This window comes from Lithobates pipiens, unplaced genomic scaffold (assembly GCF_037356315.1).
Source record: "Lithobates pipiens isolate NorthernLeopardFrog02 unplaced genomic scaffold, aLitPip1_a1.2 Scaffold_27, whole genome shotgun sequence".
Lineage (NCBI taxonomy): Eukaryota > Metazoa > Chordata > Amphibia > Anura > Ranidae > Lithobates > Lithobates pipiens.
The window spans coordinates 69,487,993-69,496,046 of record NW_027507788.1 but is presented as its reverse complement, the minus strand read 5'-3'; the positions used below and the strand labels follow the sequence as shown (position 1 = coordinate 69,496,046).

Sequence of the window (8,054 nt, the reverse complement as noted above, 5' to 3'; positions counted from 1 at the left end):
ACTCTGAGCCACCTAGCAATAGTGCGCCGGGACGCTTTACAACCTTTTCTGGCCCCGGAAAACAAAACAAATAAGGAATCTGACCTTCTGAATGTCTTGGTCAGTTCCAGATAGTGTAGGATACATCTCCTAACATCCAAATAATGACATTTTAGTTCCTTCTCACCGGAGGGATTGGGACAAAAAGAGGGCAAAACAATTTCCTGGCTTCTATGAAAGCTGGATGCCACTTTCGGCAAAAAGGCTGGATCGGTCTTTAAAACTATCCGATCCGGAAAAATAACGCAAAAGGGAGCCCTGACTGATAAGGCCTCCATCTCACTGACCCTCCTGGCAGTTGTTACTGCTACCAGAAACACTGTCTTCAGAGTAAGCTCTCTCAGAAAACACTCCTTTAAAGGCTCAAAGGGGGGTCCAGTTAAGCTCTGTAAAACTAAAGATAAATCCCATCTGGGAAAGGACAGACCCTGGACCCGTCTCTGTCTGGACAGGGCCCTAAAGAACCTGACTACCCATGGGTTGGCAGCCAAATGATCTTCTAAATAAACACTGAGGGCTGATACTTGACCCCTAAGGGTACTAATGGATAAGCCCTTATCTGTCCCACATTGTAAAAATTCCAAAACTGCGGAGGAGCTCCGTACTGGGAAAGAGCTCTCTGCGCACCACTTGTTGAAACGCAACCAGACCTTTTCATAGATCTGGCGAGTTTCCTTCTTCCTACTGTCCAGGAGGGTAGAAACTAGTCTCTCTGAAAATCCTTTAGATTTTAATAAACCCTCCTCAGTAGCCAGGCCGCTAACTTCCACTGGCGTACCTGTGGGCAGAGGACTGGCCCCTGAGAGAGGAGATCGTCCCGAGGGGGCAAGAGTAGGGGAGGTTCTACCGCCAACTGCTTTAGCATTGAGAACCATGCTCTCTTGGGCCAATGTGGAGCCACCAGAATCAGAGATGTGCTTTCCATCTGAAACTTTCTCAGAACTGCTGGCAACAACGCTGGAGGTGGGAAGGCAAAGCAAGATCTGAAGTGCCAATTCTGGCTCAAGGCATCCACACCTAAGGCTCCCTCTCCCCTTTTTAGGGAGAAAAAACAGGGGGTTTTTGCATTGTTTTTGGACGCGAACAGGTCCACCTCTGGAGACCCCCATCTCTTTATTATGAGATTGAAGACCTCCTGGTTGAGAACCCAATCGCCCTCCCTCAGCCTCTTTCGGCTGAGGAAGTCTGCTACCACGTTTTTCTCTCCCCTCAGGAAAACTGCTGAGAGCGAAAGGGTGTAGGTTTTGGCCCAGGACAGGATCTCTGTCGCTAAAGACAACAGGGTTCCGCTTCTCGTGCCACCCTGCTTGTTTAAATAGGCCACTACGGAAGAGTTGTCCAACCGCACCTGAATCTGGTGACCCCGGAGCTCTTTTTTGAAGAATCTGAGGGCTAGTCCCACTGCCCTTAATTCTTTCCAGTTGGACGATCGAGTCAACTCGCCGCCCTCCCAAGTGCCCTGGGCTAGAAGGGAACCCAAATGTGCCCCCCAACCTTTTCCACTTGCATCTGGGGTCACTACCCGAGAAACCGGGATGAGCCACAGACGCCCCTGCGACAGATTCGTCATTTTCCTCCACCACCAGAGGGATCTCTTTACCTGGTGTGGAATATGTACTAGGGTGTCTAGAGCCTCCTGACTGTGGTCCCACACCCCTAGGATGAAGGTCTGTAGGGGACGAAAATGTAGCCCTGCCCACTGCACTGCTGGGAGGGTAGATGTAAGGTGACCCAATACTGACATCAGAACCCTTATGGAAACCAGCTGGTTGCTCTGAAGAGAGGCCACCGCTTTGTCCAGCTTTTGTACCTTTTCTCTTGGTAGAAAAACTCTCAACAGTGTTGAGTCCAACAGGAAACCTAGATAGGAGATCTGTTGTGAGGGGATCAGGCTGGACTTTTCCAAGTTCAGAAGCCACCCCAGGTCTGTAAGGACCCCTTTGGTTAGATCGAGATCCTTGACCAACTGTGTTGGGGATGCTGCAAACAAAAGCAGGTCGTCCAGGTAGGCTATTATACATATCCCCTGGAGCCGAAGAAAGGCCATGGCTTCTGCCAGGACCTTGGTAAAAATGCGGGGTGCAGAGGATAGCCCGAATGGCAGGGCCTGAAACTGAAAGTGTACTGTTTCTCCCCCTAAGAGCCCATTCACACAGGGGCAACTTGGGATCCGACTTCAAGTCGCCCCAAGTCGCCCCAAGTCGCCTCAGGTCGGACAACACACAGAACTCAATGTTAGGCAATGACTGCCGTCTAAATGGACACTACTGAAGTCGTTCCGACTTCAGAAAAGGTTCCTGTACTACTTGTATCCGACCTCTGGGCGACTTGCATCCATTGAATTCAATGCAAGTCGCCTCCAGGTCGGATTACAGTACATACTGAGGCGACTTAACAGGAAACTGAAGGCAAATTATCATACAGCCAGCCCCCTCCTGCTCAAACACAGCCAGCCCCTTCCTGCTCTGCAAGAGAACATCTCCATTTTTATTCCTCTGATTGCTCTGTTCTGTCCTGTTTAGTTCCTAACTTCTGGAAAATGTCTAGCAGAGCCAGTAATACCAGGGAGGTGGTGGACAATGAAGCCCTAATTAGGTTTATTAGGGCTAGAAAATGTCTATACGATAAAAAAGATCCTGCTTACAAGGATCATGTAAAGAGGGACCATGCCTGGGTTGAAATATGTCGGCTATTCTTCCCAGATTGGGATCTCTTGTCAGAGACTGACCGCAGTGAAAAATGTAAGTTAAACATTTTTATATTTCTCTCTGTTATCTTTGACTTGTCATGATGTTTGTATTTCCAGATTTATCCGTGCAGAATAGGTACCTGCCAGAAGTTGCGTATTGTCCACTTGCCACGACTCCTGCCACAAGTTGTGTATTGTCCACTTGCCACGACTCCTGCCACAAGTTGTGTATTGTCCACTTGCCACGACTCCTGCCACAAGTTGTGTATTGTCCACTTGCCACAACACCTGCCAGGATTGCCACGTGACCTGCCACGAGTGCCACGTGACGTGCCACGTGTGCCACGTGACGTGCCACAAGTGCCACGTGACATGCCACGTGTGCCACGTGACCCGCCACAAGTGCCACGTGACCCGCCACGTGTGCCACGTGAAGTGCCACGTGTGCCACGTGACCCGCCACAAGTGCCACGTGAAGTGCCACGTGTGCCGCGTGATGTGCCACGTGTGCCACGTGACCCGCCACAAGTGCCACGTGACCCGCCACGTGTGCCACGTGACCCGCCACAAGTGCCACGTGACGTGCCACGTGTGCCACGTGACCCGCCACAAGTGCCACGTGACGTGCCACGTGTGCCACGTGACCCGCCACGTGTGCCACGTGACCCGCCACGTGTGCCACGTGACCCGCCACAAGTGCCACGTGACGTGCCACGTGTGCCACGTGACCCGCCACGTGTGCCACGTGACGTGCCACAAGTGCCACGTGACCCGCCACGTGTGCCACGTGACCCACCACAAGTGCCACGTGACGTGCCACGTGTGCCACGTGACCCGCCACAAGTGCCACGTGAAGTGCCACGTGACCCGCCACAAGTGCCACGTGAAGTGCCACGTGTGCCACGTGACCCGCCACAAGTGCCACGTGACGTGCCACGTGTGCCACGTGACCCGCCACGTGTGCCACGTGACCCGCCACGTGTGCCACGTGACCCGCCACGTGTGCCACGTGACGTGCCACGTGTGCCACGTGACGTGCCACGTGTGCCACGTGACCCGCCACGTGTGCCACGTGACCCACCACAAGTGCCACGTGACCCGCCACAAGTGCCACGTGACGTGCCACGTGTGCCACGTGACGTGCCACGTGTGCCACGTGACCCGCCACGTGTGCCACGTGACCCACCACAAGTGCCACGTGACCCGCCACGTGTGCCACGTGACCCGCCACGTGTGCCACGTGACCCGCCACAAGTGCCACGTGACCCGCGAAATTGCACATTCCAATTATACTTCAGATAACAGCAATGCTAGTGGTGCATTGATTGGATCAAGGGATCATTAATTAGGGTATTTAAAAGTTCTATGAATCATTGCAAGCAATTACAATTGTTTCAAATATTTTTTAATAGTTCATCAATCATTTTTAATTAACTATATAAACATACGCAAAGTAATTATTACAACATTTTCATGTTAAAATTTACAATAAAAGACATTAACTATAACTATTAACTATCGTGAACTAATTGTAAAATCAATACCTGCAGGCTCTAGAGAACAGTACAGCAAAAACAACTGATCATAATAGTAATCACGTTATGAAATGGCGTCCATTTGCCATTCTATTTCGCCAGCCGGTGAAACAAAGTATGATGTGAACTGATTGCGCACAGTTGCACCGTCACTGGATCCCCTGGTAGCAGTGATGTGTGCACTTTCCAGGTTGTGCATGAGTGAATCCTCAAAAGAATAACCATCACGTAATCGAACAAAATTGTGCAGCACACATGCTGCTTTAACAGCAGCAATTGCATTCTCCACGTGCAAGGCTATTGGTGTATGTAAAAAACGCCATTTATTGGCAAGAATGCCAAAACTGCACTCAACCACCCTTCTTGCTCTTGTTAAACGATAATTGAAAATCTTCTTCTCAGTAGTGAGGTTCCTATTGGAATATGGCCTCATAAGGTGTTCTCCCAAGGCAAAAGCCTCATCTCCAACAAAGACATAGGGTAGTGGGGGTTCAGTTGTGCCTGGAAGTGGACAATTTGCAGGAAGATCGAGTTGATCCTCTCGTAGCCTTTGCCCAAAGGAGGAATTCGCAAAAATACGAGCATCGCAGGTACTTCCATAGGATCCAACATCTATGTATGTGAAACAATAATTTGAATCCGCCACGGCAAAGAGTACAAAGGAGCAATATTTTTTATAATTAAAGTACATACTTCCAGTTCCAATTGGCTTTATGACACGCACGTGCTTCCCATCAATAGCTCCAATACAATTGGGGAAATTGCACCGACTCCAATATAGATTTGCAATGTCCCGCCAATTCTCCTGTGTAGGTCTCTTCATAACGATGTTGTTCAGAACGTCCCATAAAATTTTGCTTGTTTCACGGATAATCAAGCTTATTGTTGACTTGCCCACCATGAACTCGAAATGAAGGCTTGCTATAGAGTGACCGGTTGCCAGGTATCTAAAATAAAAAATACATAAATGATTATGTTTCTGTTTATATTTTGCAGTAACCGTTTTACAGACACGATGGAAGGGTCTGAGGGACTGCTTCAAGCGCCACCTACGGAGACTGCACGAGGGCAGAAGTGGCTCAGGAAGTAGGCGGTTTGTTCCTTATGTCCACGCCGAGGAGCTGCAGTTTCTGTTGCCTTTTATGGAACCGAGAGAGTAAGCTAACATCTTTCATATTTCACAAGTGATATACTGTAACGTTCTATATATAAATTGTGCTAAAATTTGTATTATATGTTTTATGCAGAACACAGTCGAGTTGGGGTGAGGGACAGCAGTCCCGACATGAGGCATCATCACAGTCATTAAATGAGGCAGCATCTGCAGGAGCAAATCTGGATTTGCCAGTACATGAGCCAATTGAGGCAGCTGAGGATGAAATATTTGTACCGCCTTCTCCCCAGCATGATCTACAAATTTCATCTTCACAACAGGTTGAGCTGCAACAGGTGTCCCAACTCGACCTGCCCAATGTGGAGCAGCCCCAGGTGGAGCAATCACCAAATCAAAGGGCACCATTGCTTAGATCTAGCCGGCCTGTTGGGGGATCCAGGGGAGCCCAAACGATGGAGCGATTTGCCAACCTAATGGACCGCCTAGATAGGAAGTTGGAAACACTTGAGACAGAGGAGAGTGCGTTTGGGGTGATGGTGGCTTCTATGCTCAAGAGAGTGCCAGATGATCGTAAAAATCTTGTCCGAAAAGATATCATGGACATTTTAGAAGCTAACATGATCACTCCTAATTCCACCAATCAGAGTGTAATGCTTCCTAACCCACCATGCCCACCAGGACCTTATTATAATATGCCCAACCCTCCACCACCCCGTACCCACCCCTACTACCCCCCTCGCTTCCGTCCATACACGGATGAGTATGGAAATGCTCTGACTTCTGCCAATGCCCCGATCCCCTATCCATCACCATCCCCGATTTTTTCATCCCATGATGTACCTAATAACCCAATATTGATGCCATCCACACCATCCCCAATGCCTTCCACCAGCTCCAATTTAACCTATCACCAGCTATAATTTGGTTCTTTTGTTTACAGTTTTTTCTATTGTTTTTCTACTTTTGACTTGTTGTTCGTTGTTGTTCCTGTTAATTAAAGTTTTTTTGGTGATTAAAATGTTTAGAACCTACTCTTTTCTAAATCTAAAAATATATTTGGAAAGATTGTGTTATTAATATTCCTTAAAAATTTGGGTATGCTACTAATGTGCATATAAAATACTTTACCTTAGTGTAATAATAAGTCTTTCAGTGCTTGAGATACTCCTCCTGTATGATGTATTCTGTCGCTGAAGATGGATGTGAACCAAACCAAGCAATTCGTCAAAACTGCAATACAAAACCCCAAAAAAATTGTCATTTACAATATTATAAATCACAAATCTAAACCAATTGGTAGCTACACACACACACACACACACACACACATTGCCGCTTAGCCAACCATATGCAAATATGTGGCCTCTCACAAACACCAGGGTTTCTGCTGGGGGAAGGTGACATGGCAAGTGGACAATACTCAACTTTAATGCCGAAAAGTGCTTGACATTTGGCTACACATATCTCGGGGTCCCTTGTAGTTATAGATCCCAAATTTGGTAATTTTTTAGTGCTAGATCTACTGTGTTTGCAGACAGTTGAGGTTTCTAGCTATACTTGGCCACGAGATCCATGGCCCCAAAGTAGTGTCGCAAAATGTCATTCTCTGCTACATAAACATAATTGCCATATTGTCCATATTTTGGGGTCACTTTGTGCTTGGAATCTCACAACTTGTGTCCGGTCACATGGCTCACACGACACATAACATGACTCACATGGCACATCAATGGGGTTCATGGGGCGGGTCACGTGGCACGTCACGTGGCACTCGTGGCGGATCACGTGGCACACGTGGCACATCACGTGGCACACATGGCACGTTACGTGGCACTCGTGGAGGATCACGTGGCACGTCACGTGGCACACATGGCACGTTACGTGGCACTCGTGGCGGATCACGTGGCACACGTGGCACATCACGTGGCACTCGTGGAGGATCACGTGGCACACGTGGCACGTCACGTGGCACACATGGCACGTTACGTGGCACTCGTGGAGGATCACGTGGCACACGTGGCACGTCACGTGGCACACATGGCACGTTACGTGGCACTCGTGGAGGATCACGTGGCACACGTGGCACATCACGTGGCACATGTGGCACACGTGGAGGATCACGTGGCACTCATGGAGGATCACGTGGCACACGTGGCACGTCACGTGGCACACATGGCACGTTACGTGGCACTCGTGGAGGATCACGTGGCACACGTGGCACATCACGTGGCACACGTGGCACACGTGGAGGATCACGTGGCACTCATGGAGGATCACGTGGCACACGTGGCACGTCACGTGGCACACATGGCACGTTACGTGGCACTCGTGGAGGATCACGTGGCACACGTGGCACGTCACGTGGCACACATGGCACGTTACGTGGCACTCGTGGCGGATCACGTGGCACACGTGGCACATCACGTGGCACACGTGGCACACGTGGAGGATCACGTGGCACTCACGGAGGATCACGTGGCACACGTGGCACGTCACGTGGCACACATGGCACGTTACGTGGCACTCGTGGAGGATCACGTGGCACACGTGGCACGTCACGTGGCACACGTGGCACGTTACGTGGCACTCGTGGAGGATCACGTGGCACACGTGGCACGTCACGTGGCACACATGGCACGTTACGTGGCACTCGTGGAGGATCACGTGGCACATCACG

General features: G+C 49.7%; 1 long non-coding RNA gene across 1 annotated transcript; it reads left to right on the top strand.

Annotated features, from left to right (window-relative positions):
* Nucleotides 1–5,151: 5,151 nt before the first annotated feature.
* LOC143933919 (uncharacterized) lies at nucleotides 5,152–6,395 on the top strand. The gene is made up of 2 exons (XR_013263170.1): nucleotides 5,152–5,419; nucleotides 5,511–6,395. It is a non-coding gene; the product is annotated as an uncharacterized LOC143933919 (long non-coding RNA).
* The last annotated feature ends 1,659 nt before the right edge of the window (nucleotides 6,396–8,054 follow it).